We start from the raw sequence: 9,725 nt of genomic DNA on the forward strand, positions 1-9,725 counted from the left end.
AAATATATAAGAACTGAAGAGTGCAATAAAGGAGAAGAAGCCTGAACCTCACCTTGGTGTTTGTGTCGTGTCTCCTTGACTCTGCCAGACGGAGTCTTGGGTTGCGGCAAGGTACCAGACATCTCTTGTGGGTGTGGCAGTGGGCATAAAAACACTCCCTCTTGATAAAACAAATTCTCTTATTTTCATGGAGTGGGTTATGTGGGTGTACCTTTTTTTCAAGAGGCATATTGTATGGTAAAATCTGCATATTATTAAAAAATAAAAAAAGAGATGTAAAATGTGAGGAAAGAATCTAACATATAACAACTTTACAAATGGAGGTGAGAAATACAGTACTGATACAGGTATCTTCACAAACAATCTGCAGATGGCAGTATTTATATTGAGCCTTCAGGGAATGAGAACAAAAAGAGAAAACTTTGTTATTTAAATGCATCAAATTTACTTCCTGCTCCAAAAATGGAAATTTGAACAAGATTGCCCTCCTCTAGAGTAACAGTTGTGATACACATAGGTGTTTCCGTATTTTAAGAAAACACACGTGTTCTTAGCTATGAGTCCAAACAGATAATATTGGCTCTATACATGATCACTGAGCATGTGGGATTCTTAGTCGGAGGAACCCACTCACTGTTTTTCCAGATAATTTAGTGAGGAGTGTCAGGAGCAGCTGTGTGGCTGCTGTGGTTCTCACTCTTGAAGTCCCTTCTTTAATAATGATTTGAAACTCCCCAGTTGTTCCTAATGGGCAGACATGTTGGAAAGCCCTGGTTTCATTCATTTTCTGTCTATAAACTGAAGAGGTACATCCTTGAAGGAAACAGTTTTGACAAGACATCTGACAATTACAGAAAAGTAATAGATATTGCTGCAAGGAATTTCAGGAAAGATGAGTGATGACTCAAGATTCAGGAATAAATTCTGAAGGGTTGTGTGACAGTCATTTTGAAATTTTTAATTGCTCAGAACAGATTGATTGTCCTTTAGTTTCCCTATTTCAAATACTTGGAAGACATTAGAAGGGCCCTTTCTCCATGGGACTCAGTCATGGTCTTTAAGAGGATGCTTCACTGAATCCTCAAAAGCATTCATCCTGAGTCTTCCTTCCCAGCTTATGTTTAGATTTAGGATTTGTCTATTTAAAGCTATGTGGCTCTGCCAAGTATACAAATGGTAACTGTCTCTTTATCTTTAGAAGTAGCCTTTAGCTTATACTTTGCAGTTGGCTCAACTTCATAGGGAAATGCTTCTCCATAGAAATATAGAGCTCAGAGTTCTATATTTAGCAAGTGGCATTTTTGCATTCAGGTCTAATTCTATACTCTTCATGCCTGTCTTACTGCCGTCTTCCATCCATTCCTCCCACTTCACTGTCAAAACAAACAAACAAACAAAACAAATAAAAAATGAAGTGACAGGACAGATGATGAAATTCGTAATCCTCTGCAGAAAGTAAACACTTTAGATTACTTGCTTAAAAATAGTGCTCTTAAAATAAGCATCAATCCAGCTAGAAAGCCCTTGAAGTCAGATTAAGTTCCTAGGTTCAGCAAACAAAAGAACAGATCAGACTCAGAATAAATCAATGGGCTCTGCCTGAGGAAGGAACTGCCTTAAATAGAAACAGCCACGGTCCCGAAAATGCATCATATCTTTACCAACTTCCTCTAAAGCAGAACATACCCTATTTTTAAAAGTTTTAATATTTTCTCAAGCCAGAGAGCTAAATATGACCATGACCTTCTCTAAATTTGGCCCTCTTTAACACAGCTCAGATATTTCTTTGAATTGCCCTCCTTTATGAGCGAAGTTGACTGAACAATTAGAATGCAAATTTCTGGAAAGCACCCTTATCATATGCAGTGTCACACTAGATGCTACATAAGTGTTGGATAATCTATTTCAGTTTTCAGTTGAAGTTACATCAAATTAGAATGCATTTGTTGTTTAAAAAAAAAAGAAAAAGCCCATCCACACCCTAGAAGACTAAGGATGATTTATACCCATTTTGAAAACTCCTTTGAGATGTTTTTTTTTTTTCTCAACTGCGATGGTTATAAAAAAAAAGTAATCCTCCCCAGACTAAGTGAGAACAGGAACTCTACCAATTTATTTTATTGAAAAGAATGGAACCCAGGACAATGAACTCATTCAATTCCAGAAGGATAGTGCAAAAAGACAAACAAATTTTCCAGTTAAGATAATCAAAAGCCTATTGTACGTGACACAAAATACATGAGTAAAAGACTGTCAGGTCTAGTATTTGTTAACATATATATTTGAAATCAATTATAGTGGCCTGGGGATATTTCATAAGTAGAGCACTTGACTAGCATGTAAAACTTCCCAAGGTTTGATCTTTAGTGGTAAGAAAATAAAATTTATTATTTGTTAATTCTTCAGAATTGTGTAGAATGGTTTACGCTGAAGACCTGAAGACCTTTTTGGAAGCACAAAGGACAGATTACAATATATCAATGAAAGGAGAATCTTGTGTGTGAACCCAGAGCCCAGGAAAGGATAGAAAGCAGTATCACCTCAGAGGCAGGGAAGGAAGGAGAAGGCAGTCAGTGAAGCCCAGTGAGACTTTCCTTCCAAGATGATACCTCTTACATATGAAAGACTTTCAACAAAAAGGATATCCATGCTAGTAAAAAAGGAAGCAAAAAATACAGAGTTTTCGAGATTTCTATCATGCCTGATGTACATTATTCAAACTCTAGTGGCTTTAATGGCCAATTATCCAGAAAGAGAAAGAATACCAAGAGTAAAATTACTTAGAGATTATTATTTTGATTTTTCAAGATATATACTTCAAGACTTTTCTTGAACAGAGAAGCAATTTATTAAAACACTAAGTTGCATTTAAAAACTAATTAAAAGTCTGGTGAAAAGCCTTTAATACATTAGTAAATTTGGAAAACAAACGTTTGCATATCACCATCCCTGGCTGCTATAAAATGATATCAATGAAAAAATGATAGGCAGTCTTTAAAAAGGTATTTCTTTGTTCTACAAATACTAAATATTTTACTGCTATATGATTTTAAAGTTAAAAATTTTGCTTGTAAAAATAGTTAAGTAATTTGCTTGTTCTTGGTGCTACAAAGATCATAAAATTGCTTTAGTCCTATTTATTTTCTTTCTAAATAAAAAAGATGCAATCATAATTTTTATTAAGGTAAATCTGGAAGACCGCCAGGTCCAAGCAAGTTGATAGCTAAGTTCATTTCAGAACTGTATTTACTATGTTTATGAAAATATATTGCTTTCAATATTGGAACAGTAAAGTCAAAATAAGAAACATAAAATCAAGTACAAATAAAGAAAGGTAGCATCAGATTTGTTAATAAAAATCACCACTTTTCACTAGTGCATGTAATAATTAAGACAATGCTAATTTTTAAACATCTGTATCATAGTCAGTGTCATTGTTAAATATAAAGGAAAGTCTTCAAAGCAAGGGGAACGTGGAAAAAAACTCTGATCAAATATGGAAAAGTAGAATTGGATTGGTAATGCTATTGTCTTTTCATCTTTAGTTTATAGAAGCAACTTCAATTTTAGGAAGGTAGTGGTAAATAAGAGATCAGAACAAAAATATGGGGGCTGGAGAGATGGCTCAGAGGTGAAGAGGACTGGCTGTTCCTGCAGAAGTGCTTATTCAAATCCCAGCACCCACATGGTGGCTAACAATTGTCTGTTACTCCAGTTCCAGGGGATCCATCACCCTCTTCTGGCCTCAGCAGGCATTTCATGCATGTGGTGCACTTATGTACATCCAAGCAAATCACTCACAAATGTAAAATAAAAATAAATAAATTCAAAATATAATATGCATTCAGTAATAATATAAGAAGTCAGGAGCTAAGGCTAGAGATTTTTATAAATTTCTTTAGTCCGTGATTATATTTCTAAGTTTGAAACTGTGACTTAAATATCTTCTCACATTCTTTCTAACCATTTTATACAGCTTTTACTTTTAGAGGCTTTGTTCTCTGTATTTTTACTCTTGCATTCTTGACATCTGAAAAGTACTAACATCATTTTTAGGTACTAAGTAATATAAAATAATTACAAAAATTTTACAAATTAACAGGATGAAATCAATTTTAAATAAGTGTTTTCTAGCTAGTACCTTATGGTATTATGGATGAATGGTAAGACAATTTAAAACTACTTTTGAATGCTGGAAAGAATTTTTCCTTTCCCTTCATGTCATCCCATAAGACAACTGCTATCCCATTCTCCTTGAAAAAGTAAGAAAGCTCAATGCAGTTAGCTTTATGCAAAATACCATTAAACTCAATAATTTCTGGCTTTTCCCCATACTTGAAATTGATACCATTTTTTTAATAGATGTAAGAATTTGACAGTCTCTTTAAGAACACAGTAAAGCAAAATGTGCACTAAGTTAAAGGGAGGAGGCAGACTTTAGTCATGCTCTTATGATAGGGGACAGACTGTGCTTCATTTCAAGGACACAAAATGTGTTGAGTACATTAAATTATTGTTGAGTTTGCAAATGTTCTCTGTGATTCAGACATCTGCATTTGATAATTTGCTCTCATTCATGTTAGGCTCCTTATCTGTCTACAGAGACTAGGAGACAGAGTGCTTATCTTCCTTGATGATACATTTCAAAGGGATGATTCTCAAGTCCTAAAGAGAGGTTTCCTGAGTAATAAACCAACAACAGGCTGAGAAGAAGATTTATACACATTTCAAAGAACCTAAGAAGAATTTACAATTGAAAAATTTCTAAAGCAAGTAATCTAGTAAAAGGCAAAGCCCTATAGATAGGAAAAAAACTATCTAAAATTCACCTATTCATGATAAACGAGGTCATCATCATGGTCAGTACAGATCAGATCTCTCTAATGAATGGAATACAGCATTATTATGTAAAAGGCTGCAAGTAAGAGGCTGTTTTACTGCTCCAACCCACAGTCTCCTCTGCAGATCCTCAGAGAGTGGAAGAGGTTCACAGGAGCTCAGAGCAAGACTCAATGAGCACTGGGTTATTTGTGGGTGAGCTGGTCCTCCAGACCCAAGTGGGCCCCTTCAGCAGCCAAGGATCTTAATGCCTTCCCTAACAATAGATCAGAAATTCTAGAAAGAAAAACCTTTGAACTAATCCAAACTACTGTGCTAGATTTTTGGGCTAAAGAGAACCAGGTAATACAAAGTCTTCAATGAGGCTGTGACCCTCCCTGGGTCATTGGTACACATTGGTCCATTTTCTATGTACTTTTGAAGAGGCACAATTCTCAGTGAGATATGATGGCTTTAGTCAAGAAGCATGGTAGAAGTTCATTTCATATCACCTTGACTAGCTTTGATTGTTAGATAGTGGGGCTAACATGTTATTGGATATATCTTGAGGATATTTTAGTAAGATTTGCATTTGTACCAGTGGATTTTGAATAAAGAAGATTCCTTCTTCCTTTTTCCATCATTTGAGGTCACAAGTAGAAGAATAGGCTGGTTTCCTTCTAGCAAAGAGAAATTCTGAAATATCTGATGTTTGTATTTGAGCTACTGTGTAGCATCAGCTTGTTCCCGGGTATTGAATCTTATGATAGCCTTGAAGATTTTGTAGTTTCCAGCCTTCATAATCATTAATATACATTTCTTTTTTAATTAATTAAAATTGTTTTTTGAGGGCTGTTGTAAAGGCTCAGTAATTAAGAGGACTGGCTGCTCTTGCAGAGGACCTGGCTTTGGGTCCCAGCATTCACAAGGCAGCTAACAGTCATTTGTAACTCTAGTTCCAGGGAATCTGATGCCTTCTTATGAACTCCATACTACATAACACAGGGGCATTTACATATGTATAGGCAAAAATATTCATAAAGAAGAAATAAAAATTAAAATAATTGTTCTTTGAAAATTTTATTACACATATATAATGCATTCTTGTTACTCTGACTCCTATGCTTTCTATCTCCCTCTCAATTCTGTCAAGCCCTCCATTATCCCTCATGTGCCTTTCCCATGTTCATGTCTTTTGTTTAGTTTTGTGACCTACTGTATTTAACCAGGGCTGTTTGAGTGACCTTGTGGGTATGAAAGTATACAGTGGACTGCAGTGGGCTTACAAGTGGGCACACAACCGAAGATAACAATTCCCCATTTCCCCCGAATTTATCAGAAGCCAATAGTTCAGCAAGGAGGGGTAGGGCCCAAGAGCCCTTCCCCAACCCATTACTGGCTATTGACAGTGCAGACAACTGCAGCTTCCCTGAGATCATTTCAAAGACTGTGTCATTCTCAGAAAGAAGCACTCCACAGCCCTTCTAGCTCTTACATTCTTTTTGATCCTTCTTATGAAATAGTTACTATATGCCTTGATTATCAGACATAGAGAACCCAAGCTGGGATTGATCTAGAAGCTTCCTCCCTGCTGACTGGCTTCCACATGCCAGAGGTGCTTTGAATCCTACCAACTAAAAAATCAACTCACCAGGCAAATGTGTCCATTGTGTCAATAGTGGCACATACATTATGGACCCAACAAACTGCTCTATGATTGGCTTTAAACACTACTGTGTAAGAAGAAATCCATGCCTGGTACTGCAGACCTGGTCAAAACTCATGGCTCAAAAGGTCATAAGCCCTAGGGGAAACATTACTAGTGTTGTTTATCCAAATAGAAATTGTGGGGTCTCTCCCTTCCTTCATGGGTCATTAACACCTGGTCCACGAGAACAAAGGGAGAAGAAGCAATGAACGGGGTCAGGGTGGCCAGTGAGCACTGACAGAAGAAAGCCCTTCTGGGGAGGCAGGTTCAGTGATACAAACAGCTCCAGATTCAGTGAAATCACTCCAGATTCAGTGAAACAGCTCCATTTATTCAGTGGGGGTTAGGGAAAATATAGTGTTGAGGCAGCAGCCAATGCTTCAGCTGATAGGTGCTCATAATATGCTTTATTTACATGTGGTAGCAGGATCCTATCATCCAACTATGGGGAAATGCCTAATTATCATATAGAAAAAACCGGGAGGTAGTTTTTACTCCAGGTAACTATGCCAAAGGTCATGTTTCAAATGCGGCCAAGCATCAATGCTTGGAGGCACTTTCCAGGTAAGTCAGACAGGAAGTCCCTGCTGAGAAAGGAGCTGACCTTAACAGCAAGGTTCCCCAACATCTCCTCCTGTTTTGTTTTATAAATGGAGAAGTGTCATCACAAGCTTTAAGAGCCAACTCATCTATCTCAGGAGAATCCAAAGTTTTATAATTGACCATGACCTACTTCGTAGTAATTTTAGCAATGGTAGTCATTTGTAAGAAATTGTATGAAACAGAGAGAAAGCATCAAAATAACATAATCAGGGGGCTATTGATATTGTAATAGTCCCTCTCTGAAGAGGTAACCCCAAACTCTTTTTGGGATAAGAGCTCACAAATACTTTTAACGTTTTTGGCCGTTGGGACAGAGTACTTTGCTAAAAGTCCCAAGGACGTTTTGACTTTTAGCCAAGAAAGAAACTGGATGCTTTTCTTTGGGGTCTTTTTACCCTAGCTGCCTAGCCAATTTTTATCTCCTATGCTTATCATACCACCCTCTGAAGAGGCTTACCCAAATTGCCAATAGGGAATTGGGACACAGACTGCTCTGACTTCTTCCATGCTGACAGGGACACAAGGTGAGGCAATTGGGGTACTCCCTTCAGTAGGTCTATGTAAAAGACTCCCAAATTACATATCTCTTAACTATAGGGAGAAAAGAAAGGTGTTTGACTTGTTCCTGGAAGAGGTGAAGGAAAAGTAAAGGTAAGAGTAAGGGCAAGAGTAGTTAGTATTACAATTTATAGGTAGGGAACCAGAGTATGTCCAAATTAAAGTCCATTGGAATTTTTTGATGAGGGCTCCCAAAAGCATCCATCTAACAGGTTTTTTCTTATTTTTCTTTTGCCTGCCAAGGCTGGAATGATCGATGAACTCAGGATTTGTTGTCAGGCACTTTGATAATTGTTGGAGTGGCTAGAATCAGCTCCCTCTTAAATGGCCTCTAGATAGGGAGAGAAAACAAATTTAGCCATCATTTTAGAATAGTGAGTTGTTTCCCTCAGCTGCAGGTGGGCACTACAATATTGTAGACCAAGATTTAAAGTCCAACACCTGAGTAGTACTGTCCTATTAGGAACAAAATCACCAATGAGAAATAATTGTCTAACATAAGAACTTAAGTCAATGTCTGGGATGTGTAATCCTTTGTGTTCTTAAAGAAATATATTGATTACTTTAATCTTTGGTTATACTTTCCCTTTGGGTGTTTAAGGCCACACAGTTGGCCCAAATAAACCAATATATTATTACTTTTAAGGTCATGTGAGGATCTGTTTCTCAGGGGTCACATGGGCTTGGGGGGAGTCCCTGGCTCCTCAGGCTTTTGTTTTTTTAACCAGTTCCATCTACGTGAAGATAAGCCAAGAGGTCTTGCTTGACCTGGGCTTTGCTTGGAAGCATGGAGGAAATGTTTCTTCTGTGTTGACCCTCCTCTTTGTAGACTGGACACTGATTTAAGTCCATCTTCTGGGGTCTCCATGGCCTCCCTGAACAAGAGGACAGGTGGCTCACTGAAATTAGAGGACATTTCTTTGAGAGGTGCTCCATAGCCCTTGGAACTTGTTTGACCTTGGAGAGCAAGGAACAAAAATTGTCCCTTTAAGTCCCTCTGACCAGATTAATACAGGCCTCAAAGTCTGGCTATTAAACATTCAAGAAGGTTAGTTACACCAATCTGGTACTTTTAATTACCATGTGCTATGTAGATAGAGCTTGGGCAAAACCCAAACATTTTAAAATAAACCTTGATGAGACATCCTTAAACTAGTTGACTAAGCTATGACCTTAGAAAATGTAAGATCTTCTTCTCATGCTTGATAAATCATAACAAATCTACATAGACCTCTATCATTTGCTTAGGCTTTCTCATTTTTAACAAAATACCTCCATTTCTGTATCCTTCTAACATCTTTTATCTTACCATTCTCTTTTTTAATAGCCATGAGACATAATAACATTAACAAATAAACTTTTCATCTGTTGTGAGAATTCTTTTCTGGGGCTATTAAGCAATGTTTTTCCCCTTTTTTGGTTGTAGTATCAAACCAATGTTTGATTACATTAAAGTTTTTCTGGGGAACCAATAAATTTATTGAGCTTAGTTACAGAGATGACTGAGGGGTTGCTGGGGTACATGAGTGACCTGAGAGTACTTACACTTGAAAGCCTTAACCTAGCATGGATCAAGCCTTTTTTTCCTAGCCTTTTCCAGATAATATACTTTAGTCCTCCCCAAACCCAGGAGACCATGTATGGTTAAGACCAAATTACATACAGTTGGTTGGGAAGAGCATCTGGATACTCAGGTGAGGGTCCAATGACCCTGTTACCCCTCCACCTTTAATTAGATACTTAAGTCCATAAGCCCAGTTGTGATGATCTTTTGTTAGTGGACACAGCTGAAGTCATGAAGATTGTAGTTTGACTCAGAAGAATGTATTGTGTAGCATCATGTTATTAAAGAAAATGGAATATAAATTATATATATATGATAATGTGATAAATTAATATTACCCATGTACATATTGTGTTTTATAAGTTTCTAGGTAAACCTTATAGAAAACACAAGACATTTTAAAAATCTTTTACCTTATGTAGTTTAAAGAATGGTCTACCAGCTTTAGGTGAAAAAAAGAAATTGGTACATAGT

Source organism: Nannospalax galili, unplaced genomic scaffold (genome assembly GCF_000622305.1).
Source record: "Nannospalax galili isolate Female #2095 unplaced genomic scaffold, S.galili_v1.0 scaffold1372, whole genome shotgun sequence".
Classification (NCBI taxonomy): domain Eukaryota; kingdom Metazoa; phylum Chordata; class Mammalia; order Rodentia; family Spalacidae; genus Nannospalax; species Nannospalax galili.